The sequence below is a fragment of the Nicotiana sylvestris genome, chromosome 1 (genome assembly GCF_000393655.2).
Source record: "Nicotiana sylvestris chromosome 1, ASM39365v2, whole genome shotgun sequence".
Classification (NCBI taxonomy): Eukaryota; Viridiplantae; Streptophyta; class Magnoliopsida; order Solanales; family Solanaceae; genus Nicotiana; species Nicotiana sylvestris.
The window spans coordinates 16,137,564-16,150,144 of NC_091057.1; positions in this window are offsets into that span (position 1 = coordinate 16,137,564).

Here is a 12,581-nt window from a genome sequence, read left to right on the forward strand (position 1 = left end):
AAACGGACAGTTTGAGCCGAAGCGGGGGTAATGTACCGGGAGCACGAAAGTCTGCCCGGCCTAGTTACTTGTCCCAACTCCGTCTTATTTGGTATGACTTTAACAGAAAGGTGGGTCACGCGCACGTGTACACCATAAATTCAGAAGACTCAGAAAGAAGGGGGTTTCGTAGCAGTTGTATATATTCACAATTCAAATAATATTAAAGCGGTAAAAAACATTTAGCATATTAGCATATAAACAGTTGATAATTATATAGTAAATAAAGCCAATAAAAACAGATATTTTAAGCTCGAATTCTTTAAACCCTGAACCAATGGTTCTGGGTCATAGTAACAACTTTGATCCCCAGCAGAGTCGCCAGAGCTGTCGCACCTCCTTTTTTTTTGCCCCCGCGGGGCGCGTGGGGAGTTTTCTCCAATTGAAGGACAGTCGAAACGGGATTTGTTTATTTGTTTTAGAGTCGCCACCTGGGAATTTTAAGGCGTCCCAAGTCACCAATTATAATCCCTGAATCGAGGAGAATATGACTCTGTTTATTATTCTGCGAACCAGAAATCCTGAGTAAGGAATTCTGTTAATTCGGAAGAAGGTGTTAGGCATTTCCGAATTCCGTGGTTCTAGCACGGTCGCTTAACTGTTTTTATTATTGGCTTAATTATCTTGATTTTTATTAAATACTTTTTGTTACATGATTTTTCTACCGCTTTTGCTTATTGTGGTTAAGAAACCTTCTTTGAATCGAATTACGCGTACGTATATTCGTGTTATAAATAAAAAAAACGGAATAGTGTCACGCGTACGTGTACACAATATCTTTTGATAATATATTTACTAAGCAATCATTTTTCGAATCAAGAATATCTGTTTTTCTGAATAATGAATTATACATCTCGGTTTTTTATGAAATTGATTTAACGCCTTTGAAAAAATCCTTTTTATTAAATATTCGTTCGAAATTGCGCGTACGCATAATCCGAATTTAGCTTTTTTTTCTAAATATAATCAGAGTACGCGAAGGTATCCCTAATTGCGCGACATATTTGTAATGATATTAGGGATTTTTCCATAAGTTGTTTTATTATATTATGAGAAATCTTCATTTTAGATATCCTTAATTCTTGAAAAAAAAAAAAAGAATTCACAATTTCTTGAATGTTGCCCATTGATTATAATTTCCGCATATAACATGTTTATCCAAGTCTATTCAAATTCAAAGAACAGAATAAAAATATGATTAATACTATTTTTAAACAAATATGACATATATATGTATGCCAAAGAATAAATTGCATATGAAACTGAAAATAAATGATTCATAAAGGAAGGAAATATTTCCGAGAATTTTCATTATTTACTTAATGCAAATTCTACTTCTAATTATTATTGATATGAAGTGTGGCAATTTATGCTTATACATCTCTTTTCATCCTTATATGCTTGCTTTTAATCTAATATGCCTAATTATTTGGTTAATTTGTTTTATGAAGGTAGATAGACATCGAGCTATGATGGCCGAATTATTATACAAGTTAATTTAATAAAATTACCTTACATGTAACTTAACTGTATATCGTATTCATAGCGTATTGCAATAAGCTACATCATATCGCCTTTCGCCCACTTTTATACACACATCTATTATTTTATCGACATCACCATCTTAACCTTATGTAACAATAAATATCACTACTATAGTTATCTTGGCACTTCTACATCACTTCTCACTTAACCAACAACATAATTTAAATAATGACCAACACTCATACCATATTCCCTACTTCGACAATTTAATATGATTAAACTAATGAGATAATGAGCTAATGTTATTACAAATCTTTATACGAACTTTCAAAGTAAGACAATTAGCTCATAGCTATCAAATTGAATTCACTACTAATTAACTAACATAAAATAAAAATGAAATTTAAATTGATGAACTTGGACAAACAAAAAAACAGAATTTCAATTCAATCTTCGTTTATTCGCCATATTGAATCTCTTTTCAACATAGAATTTAAAAGGATATATACCTGGAAATGGAGATAGAAGTAGTAAGTTTCAGCAGTAACAAAATCAACAGAATACCAGTTTTTCCACAAATTTGAGCAATAATAAGACCCAAGGAAAACAAATGCACAATAGCAGTATTCTTATGAGAAATTTCAGATTTGAACCACAAATTGCCACTAAAAACAGACCCGGACAGATTCTAGAAAAGTAACATTTTTCAGATTTTTCAGTTTCTTTCCTGTTTTGGACTTCTTGTTTCTGATTTTTCTGTTTTTGTTGCTGTCTATCTGTGTGTGTGTGTGACTGCCCTCTTGTTCCTTTTAAAACTCTCCTCAAAATTCTCTAGGGTCTTAAAAACTGATTAAAAGACCGCCCTTAAAGGTCTGTCCGGCTCCTGTATTTATACAGGGCTGGTTCTATACTAATTAGTATTGGAGGGACCCTTTATCCCTTTAACAACCAGAAAGTTTCCATTGAAACTTCTTTTTAATACTTTATGTGATCCTAACATGATTTTCAGCAGCCCCATTATCCCTTGTTCCCCCTTTATTACTTAAATATAGCCATTAACACTACATTATAATACACTAGCCTTAACACCCTGTTTTTTACTGTTTCATTCCCAAAAGTGCCCCTGAAATCCTGATGTTATTACTGAAAAATCAGAACCTACAGCAAAACAGATTCTAAAATCTGTACAAACTTAGTTATTCTTCTGATTTACAGCTATAACCAATCCTATTAACCTCCTAATACAATTGTATCTAACCAACTTTTTGTAAACTTGAATCCAAACTTGACATTACAACAATATTTCACTGAATTCAGAACTAACAACATATTACTGAAATTATCAAAACAATTCAGACTGGACCTAACACTGAACTAGAATCAAACACACACAGGATCATTGTCAATACTGACAATGTCCTGAAACTTTAATGTTCAGACAATAACATATATACAACCTTTATTTTGACAGATTCATATAAACCAGGATGATTTAACTAACGAGTATTAGTTAAAAATGATTATCTACAATATCTGTCAACAAACAGTACATAATAATAGAAACAGATAATTTCAATCAGTATTATGAGAATTCGTAATATAATTAATCGACGAACTTAATCGAGTCGATTACACACATTGTAACTAAGCACAATCAACAGAAACAATTCACATTTAAAATCAGGTAGACGGGTAGGAGACAGTATGATAATAAAAGATGGGAAAATTACACAGACTAAAACAAACACAAAAATACATGTATAATACACAAAATAAATAGAAAAAATACCTTTGAATCTTCAATTTTATTCCGACTCGAACTCAACTTGGATTTCGGATTTTTTGTTTGAAATCAAACTGACCTTAGTCGAAGTATTTTCCACTGAAAATACTTCGACTAAGGTCGATTAAACCTCAATCTTCATCATAATCTGAACCGAATCCGGAAGTTTGGTATTTTTAGGGTTCTTAAAAACTCGATTTGGGATTTAACCATTTCTGGTCAGATTCGAGAAGAACCAAACATGACACAATGGTGAGGGTAGCCTAGGGGTCATTTGGTGTTAGTTTGAAACGGATCTGAGTCTGTTCTTGTTTGGTCCGAATCTTCAAAAGAAGATTCGAGAAGTTCCGAACTGATTCGAACCAAACAAATGATAGATCCATATTCAGGGTGACTAGGGGAAGCTGTGGTGTCGATTTGGGACTGTTAGGTCTAGATATGAACTTGGCTCGAATCTTCAAATGAAGATTCGAGAATCTCTAGGGAGATTCGAACCAAGCTGGTAACATATTCGGATAGAGGGTGTTCATGGGGTCCTAGGGTGTTAAGTTGGTGACCGGCGGCGTTGATGCCGCCGGGTTTCAGGCGGTGGAATCCTAGGGCGGCTAGGGTTAGGAGTGGGGGTTTGGGACGATGATGAACAGGAGCGGAGAGGGGGGGTGTTTAGTTAGGGGGCCGGGTAAAGGGTTACGGGTTTATATAGGGGAATGGTGGGTGGATATGGACCGTTGGATTAGGAAGGATGGATGGCTGAGATTAATTCATTAAATCAAACGACGTCGTTTGGTTTAAAGTTGGGGTCGGACTGAATCGGGTTAATGGATCGGGTAACGGGTTACGGGTAAGGGTAATGTATCTTGTCCGTTGATTGGATTTGATCGAACGGTTTCTTGATGAGAGGTGACCAAACGACGTCGTTTGGTCTTAGCTTGGGACTGGACCGGACAGGTTGTTTGGATTGGGCTGAGGAAGTGTAATTTGTTTTGGGCCTGGATTTTAAATCCAGGTCCAATTTTTTATTTCCTTTTCAATTATTTTCTAATTTTATTAGTAAATAAAAAAAATCCTAATAAAATTATAAACAATTTTTAACCTTCACAAAAATATATTAATTACTCTATAACAATTATTTAACACATAGACAAAACATCAATCACACAGTGAAACATTTAAAATAGAACCAATGCATATTTTTGTGATTTTATTTAAATTATCTCTTAAATGCATAATTAAATCCTATATGCATGCAACATATATTTTATTTTAATTTTGTTTAATTATAACAAAGCAAACATTTTACGGACATAAACAAATATTTAACACCACGCAAATTCAGAAATTACACGGTAAAAGAAATTTATTTTGATTTATTTTGGAGTAATTTTTCGTAAGGCAAAAATCACGTGCTCACATCAGTCACCACACGAGGCACCCATACATGATTGCATATCTTTGCTGAATCCACACTATGCATTGCATAACCCACATGACCATATTAATATCCTCTGATAATAACCGCCAAAATTCTACGAATCTGACGCTCACAACACACCTCATGAATATATAAGTCTTGTTCCAACTCTTGTAACATTGCCACGACGGAAGAGGTGTGTAGAAACTTATAATCAACTGCTGAGTCAACAAATCATTGGGTCTATACTCCTGACAAGAACCGTCACCTCATTCTGAACCAAGTAATGGTCATTTCTCCTTAATATATTTCATATAATCATATTGCATTGATCCTAAATTCAATGATCTCGTCTCACCCAGTACGAATTGCTCAGGCAATAAGCTACCCCGGACATGATCAAAAGTCTCATATGATGCCACAATGTGCCAATAGGCTACCCAACTCGAACGGGATACCAAAGGAAAACAAACCCTGGAAGAACTACTCAACTCACGCGCTATTATGAACTTTCCTCTGAAATGGAAAACAAGACACACAAATTAGAATATAGAAAGTTGTATTCAACATCACACTGTTGCGGCGCACAACCCAATCCAAACAACATACCCATGGCAGCGTGCCACCCGATCCACACATAAAATTCACATAAGGAGATATACACCAAGCTAGATTGCTCAACAAAATATCGAATGTCGGTCACAACCACGCTAAGTGCATAATACCATCCATGGGGAGACATATAGCGCTATAAGCTACAACTCAAGCACAATTGAGGTGCGATATACGATTTGAACCTCAAGAGTCATTCTGCTCATATAACATCATCCTTACGTGGAAATCTCGACATATAAGAAATTCACCAAGCCGTCTCACATATCACACGTCACAATATATCATCAAATGAAATAGCTGACAACGAAAGAACACCCCGACTACTCTTCCATAAGGAGCACATTGCTGAAATAAACACATCTGGCCTGATATAGAGCCCATATTCACATTTAAATCCATCCACAAACCTCAAGTTGATTCTGATCGCACTGAACTAGGCTAATAACCTTTCAAAGGTCCATAATCACCCCTTTTTTCTCATAACACACAAGAACAACTATCATAACTGGAGTAGTCCTCCACAGTCCACAACCCAATAACCAAGTGACCTCCAAGCATAAATTCTCAATTTAACAACATCACTACAATCTACATACTTGGTTTAACTCTTCAATCAATCAAGTGGGTACATGCCACACTTATACAACCTTCCCGTGGGGCACGCTCTTAAAACCTTCTGCAACAAGTAATAGGTTTGTACATGCAAACCACCGGTCGCGCTAACGCTGAGAAAACGTTCAAGAATCGATAACCAGGATGCAAGGACTTTTTCACAAAACACCGATCTCAGGTGATACTACAGACGATACCCACTTACTTTACGTATCGAAACTCCTTTACTGCTCATCCAGGCTCGTGACATCCTTGTCAACACCGAACTGTAACCTTGATCCTCACTTCAAATTCCATACCACTCACTGTACCCAACATGCCAATATATGATAGAACATGATTTCCATCATAACTCCGGAACCACTAATAGATTAATACTTCATCATATAAAACTTTTCACTTAACTCACTTCAAGAGAACCGTAGCAACACACAGGTGAATTCTCATAACCGTAGAATATGAAAATCTTCAAGTAGTGGTCTAAGCCACCATAGCCCTTCCGGGATCCGCCTACACATAACAGGTCATAACAGTGGAATATTTCTGAATAATGTCAATTAGGGCGGCCGACAGGACTCACCCGTACCATTACAAATCACTTGCATAACATAATAACACTAAGGGATCTAGTCACTGCCATCATCATGCCAATTCAATATGGCTAACCAGTCTATCTTCTTCCAATTTATCCTTGGTTGCCTTAGAAACAATAACTCCATTCAACACATAACGCTTCATTCGCACTCATCCCGAGTGACCGTGAAACACGAGACCATGCGGTCTCAAATCCCACGAACCATTTCATACCTCCCCATTGCTACACTGCAGGTCAAAACATCATAGAACATTCTGGGCACCTTCACATAAGCTGCTACAAAGCTCGATTCTTAACTGTACCTATAGGCTCGAAATTAGGCACCACACTTTACCCCTTTGAATCCACTAGGACCGTTTTTGAGAGCCACCCGCTTTGACTTGGCCCCGAATATAATCAACTCCGTGATTCTTCTAGCACATGCATACCCTCTTGATGAAGCACGCGACAGAATCACTTCCCTTGAAAACCGCACTTATACAAGGCATAAATCCTGAATCCTTCCCCCAAGTCTGAGCCTGAACCAATACGGCCAACTATAGCATACCTTTAACAATTCCCTTGCTCAAATTATCACTTATGTTCTTTTCTCGTAATTGAAATAACCCATCAATATGCAAATAACCAGAAACCTCGCAAGTAGTTAGCCATGAAACCCAATCATAGGCAGTGGGACTCTCCCACCTAGCTTGAAGCCACTGATACACAACTCTAGAATTCACCAGTATTCTTTATCTCATATTGACATAACCTTCCACCATCAACCGCCAACATTCTCGGAATCTTTCTGTAAAACCCCTTTTATACTCTGAATCATCAACCACATTCGCACGACCGATCTCTTTACTGTATAACCAATAGAATTCTTTGCTGAAGCTTCGCCAACCATGCGACCGCCGATCTGCTCACTAGAGATAACCCACCTGAGCCCATGCTCATTCACCAGCTGCACAAATCCATTCACTCCTCGTGGACATCAACTAAATGTGCGACACTATCCCCCAATTCAAGGTTATGTTGTACCCTCCTTCATATCAAGCAGCTCCTTTCCATCATATCAAGTCTCCCACCGTATAATAGCCGCTATTTCAAACTAAGTCCGTAGACCCAGCCACTGAATCCATATACTGCTCTGCCACTCTCCCACTTTGGGCAGACTCACTTTTTTAAGAAGCTACTCGACCTCCACTTCTTACACCTGGCCTTCTGGAAGTTTAACCACTGCACGACACTTCCCACACGTCCTTCCTCATCCTTTGCTGCTCAGCTAATGCCTTATATCAAAATTTATCTTGGTAGAATTTGAACCAATAGACCAATACTCACTTTAAAACCTTTCCGAAGATCATCCTTCTCGAGGCGTCAGTATTAGGACTACACATTCAATCCTGAACCCCCGCACCCTGCGATCTCTAACAATCGTTTTTCCAATATTATTTCACAATGTCTTGCCCCAACGGAGAATTGCAGAAGACCATAACACCGGTGAACTTAACACATACTATCGAGGACTATGATACTACAGTGTAGATGAAAAATTCCACCACGCTCGAAAATACCAAGTCTCATTACTCCATCACCCCAAATTTGAACATTCATAGGACAATTGTTTTTCCTCTGCCGGAAATGAAATATCAGATATCTGAATCATGCACTGAGCAGACTTCCTTTCAAATCATTCACCGCCACAACACATAGGCAAGTATCCTACCATCAAGTCAATACTGTGCGATAACCAATTGTGAGAATCATAGCAACATGTTCATAGATTCCAAGCTCTTAGAAGCACAACTACCGAGCCGAAACGATAGAAAGATCCTTTCGCAGACAATGAATAGCCCAACCAACTATACGGGGAGAAACGTCCCGCACCACATCTGTAGTACCATTACAATTCTTCAATTCTCGATTTATAACAAGCAGTTCACGTTGCGTAAGATTGAGTAGGAAGGAAACAAGGGCATAAGCCCCAAAGAACAAATAGCATGAAGAGGAATCAAGAAGGGAAGTACTCCTACAGCCATGTAGCCTCCCGAAGATAAGTACAGACGTCTCTGTACCAATCCACAAGACTCTACTAGAGTTTCTCATGACTCGTGAGACCTAAGGAAACCTAGTGCTCTGATACCATGTTATCACGACCCAAAATCTACTAAGGGTCGTGATGGTGCCGAACTCCATTGTCAGGCAAGCCAATACTAAATAATTAGTAATTTCTCATTTTAGATATTTCTGAATTCACTTCTTTTATACATTTAAATAATAAGAAATAAATTCCACTGAATAAATAATGATATCTTTAACAATTTAAAAATACTAACTACCCCCATAGACAACCCAGAACCCGGTGTCACAAGTGCATGAGCATTTACTAGGGAATGAAATAAAATACAGAAACTGTTCGGAATACACGTGGACAGAAATGAAAGTACAGTACAATAATCTGAGGGAGACTCTGCTGGCTACGGTCATCTCAATAAATGCAACTCACCTAAGTCTCCATATCAACCATGCCGCTATGCCACTAATCCACTAGCCACACATATACTTGCGCAACAAAAATACATAACAAGTGTAGTATGACTACGAAAACAACGTGTACCCAGCGAGTATCCCGTCTAATCTCGAAGAAGTAGAGATGAGAGGTCGACTTCGACACTTGCTAGTGGTTCAATAGTAATATTATTAATACGATAAATCACGGATTTATTAAGAACAACAGTAAATTCAAATAAGTTACGAAACATGTAGAAGTTCCTTTTTATTCAAAGTCTCCGGATTCATAATCTATTAGTTAACAATTATCTCAAGTCGGGGAGAGCAAATATCAATATCGATAAATCTCAAGGCAAGCAATACAAGCATGCACAAATCATGCCGAGGACGTGCAGTCCGATCCAATAATATTTAAACTGTACATTGTCAGAGGGTCGAATGGCGCGAATTATAGATGCATCTATTTAATCTACCGAGGCGTTCGGCCCGTTCCAAAATTAAACACACACAGACAACCAACCAAGGAGTCAACATGGAGCAATTATCCAAAGAAAGCCAATTCTCTTTTAACAATTTGAGAAAATGAAGTTTAATCTTTTTAGAAATTCATTTACTAATTCGATGTGGTTTAAGCAATTCAAACTGTCAATAAGATTACAAATATTTCAACTCTAACATACTTTTGGGTCCTAGACTACCCGAACTTAAACATAATAGTAGCTACGCACGGACTCTCGTCACCTCGTGCTCGTAGCCCCCACAAATAGGATCACATAATCAATTATTTCACCTATGGGGACAATTTCCTCTTACAAGGTTAGAAAGGAGACTCACCTCACTCCGAAGATCCATAACCGGCATTCCACGCCCTTCCGAAGACTCGAATCGATGCGCAATGCTCCAAAACTAGCCAATAATTATGCAAATCCATTAATATATGCTCAAATCCAATTTATAACAATTCTTAACCCCAATCGAAAAGTTGACAAAATTGCCCTCAGGTCCACGTGCCCGGATTCCTAAATTTTTCAAAGGTAAAGTTTGCCCTTGAACTCACAAACTAAATTATATGATTTTCTCTTAATTCCATACCCAAAATCGTGGTCAAATCCAAGAATATCAATTTTCTAGGTTTTCCCTCAAACCCCAAGTTTCTACAAATTTTCATGCTCAAATCCATAACAAAACCTTGTATTTAACGTCTAATGAGTGGGAACAACTTACCTTGACATAGATAAAGAAAAGCTCTCTTCCAAAAGCTCCAAAATCATCCAACCCGAAGTGAAAATGGGTGGAAATGAACAAGACTCGATTTTTAAAGAGAGCTCACTGCTTCCAGTCCTTTCGCACCTGCGGTCTCTTGACCACTTTTGCGGTCCCGCAGGTGCAGACCAATTGTCGCTTCTGCAGTCCGGGGCTCCCTGTCCATTTCTATTTTTGTGCTCCTTATTCCGCAGGTGCGGTCCCGATTCTGCATTGACCTGACCGCATCTGCGGTCCCAGCCTTCACCCTGCACCACCGCATCTGCGCCCCTTTGGCCACTTCTGCGGCTCCACACCTGCGACCATATCTTCGCAGGTGCGGTTATACCAGATATCAGCTGCTTCAGCTATCCTTTTCAACCCCAATTCAATCCGTTAACTACCCGAAATTCATTCGGGCCCCCTGGGACCCCGTCCAATCACATCAACCAGTCCCAAAATACATTACGGACTTGCTCGAGGCCTCAAATCATATCAAACAATGCAAAATCATGAATCGACCTCCAATCCAAGCTTAATGAACTTTAGAATTTCAAACTGCTACATTCGATGCCGAAACCTATCAAATCACGTCCGAGTGACCTCAAATTTTGCACACAAGTCATATTCGACATTACATATCTACTCCAATTTCCAGAACCGGAATTCGACCCCAATATCAAAAAGTCTACTTTCGGTCAAACTTCTTAAAAACCTTCAAATTTCTATATTTAGCCAAATGACTCCAAAATGACCCCCGGACCTCCGAATTCACTTCCGATCGTGCTCTCAACACCAGAATTACCATACGGAGCTATTTCCAGACTTAGAATCCCAAACGGACGTTGATAACACTAAAATGCACTTCAACCAAAACCTATGAAATTCTCCCAAAATGCTAACTTCCACAATAGGCGCCAAAACGTTCCCGGATCTTCCAAAACTTGATCCGGACATACACCCAAGTCCGAAATCATCATACAAATCTGTTGGAACCTTCAAATCCCAATTCTGAGGTCGTTTACTCAAAAATCCAATCTTAGTCCATTCTTTCACTTTAAAGCTTCCAAATTGAGAATTTTCTTTCCAAAACAACTCCGAACTTCCCAAAAGTCAATTCCGACCATGCGTACAAGTCATAATGCCTAAAGTGAAGCTGCTCATGGCCTCAAATCGCTGAAGAACGTGCTAAAACTCAAAATAACCAGTCGGGTCGTTACAACATCTGCCTCTCCTCCTCATATATCTGTTTCTCTACCTATTTCTTCTTCCTCTTCTCCTGTTTCCTCTCCTAATTCTCATTCATACCCTATTCCTTCTATTGTGTCTCCTTCTTCTGCTTCCTCTCCTAGCTCTCACTCTTCTACTCCTCCTACTTCTACTTTCACTAATTTTCAACCAGCCTTGCGCATGTCTTTTAGGAATCATTAAACCCCTACCTACTTAGCTGATTATGTTTGTGGGGCTGTTCATCTTACTGATTTGTGTCCTCTTCCTATTTCCTTTCTCCTGTCACTCTATAACAATTTTCTTTTGCCACTTTATCTTCTTCTAATCGGCAACTTCTCAGCACTTTGCCTCTAATCCATGAGCCTACTTCCTATTCTGAGGCAGACTCACACCCCGGTTGGCAGGACGCTATGAGTAAGGAAATTGATGCTCTTTTGGCCAATGAAACTTGGGAGGTTGTTCCATTACCTATTGGGAGGAAGGCCATCCCTTGTAAATGGGTTTATAAGGTGAAATTGAAGCCTGATAGAAGGGTTGAGAGGCTGAAAGCTCGACTTGTTATTAGGGGAGACACACAACGAGAAGGTATTGACTTTACGAAGACTTTCTCCCCTGTGGTCAAGATGACCACTATTAGATGCATTTTAGCACTAGCTGTTAAGAAAGGCTGGGGTTTGTACCAATTGGACGTTAATAATATGTTTCTACATAGTGACATGCATGAGGAGGTTTATATGAGGTTCCCCGTAGGCATTACTCCTCCTGATCCTAATTTGGTTTGTCGTTTAAAGAAATCCCTATATGGTCTTCGTCAAGCCTCGAGGCAGTGGTATGCCCGCCTTATAGTTGCCTTTAATTTCAAGGGTTTCAATTATTCTTTAAATGATTACTCCCCTTTTTATAAGAAGTCTGGGAGTTCTATTTCCTTTGTGGTCGTGTATGTTGATGATATACTTCTTAAGGGGAACAATGTGGCATAATTGGATGATTTATAGTTGTTCTTAGATGGTGAATTTAAAATCAAAGACTTAGGACACTTATCTTATTTTCTGGGGATGGAGGTTCTTCGTGAG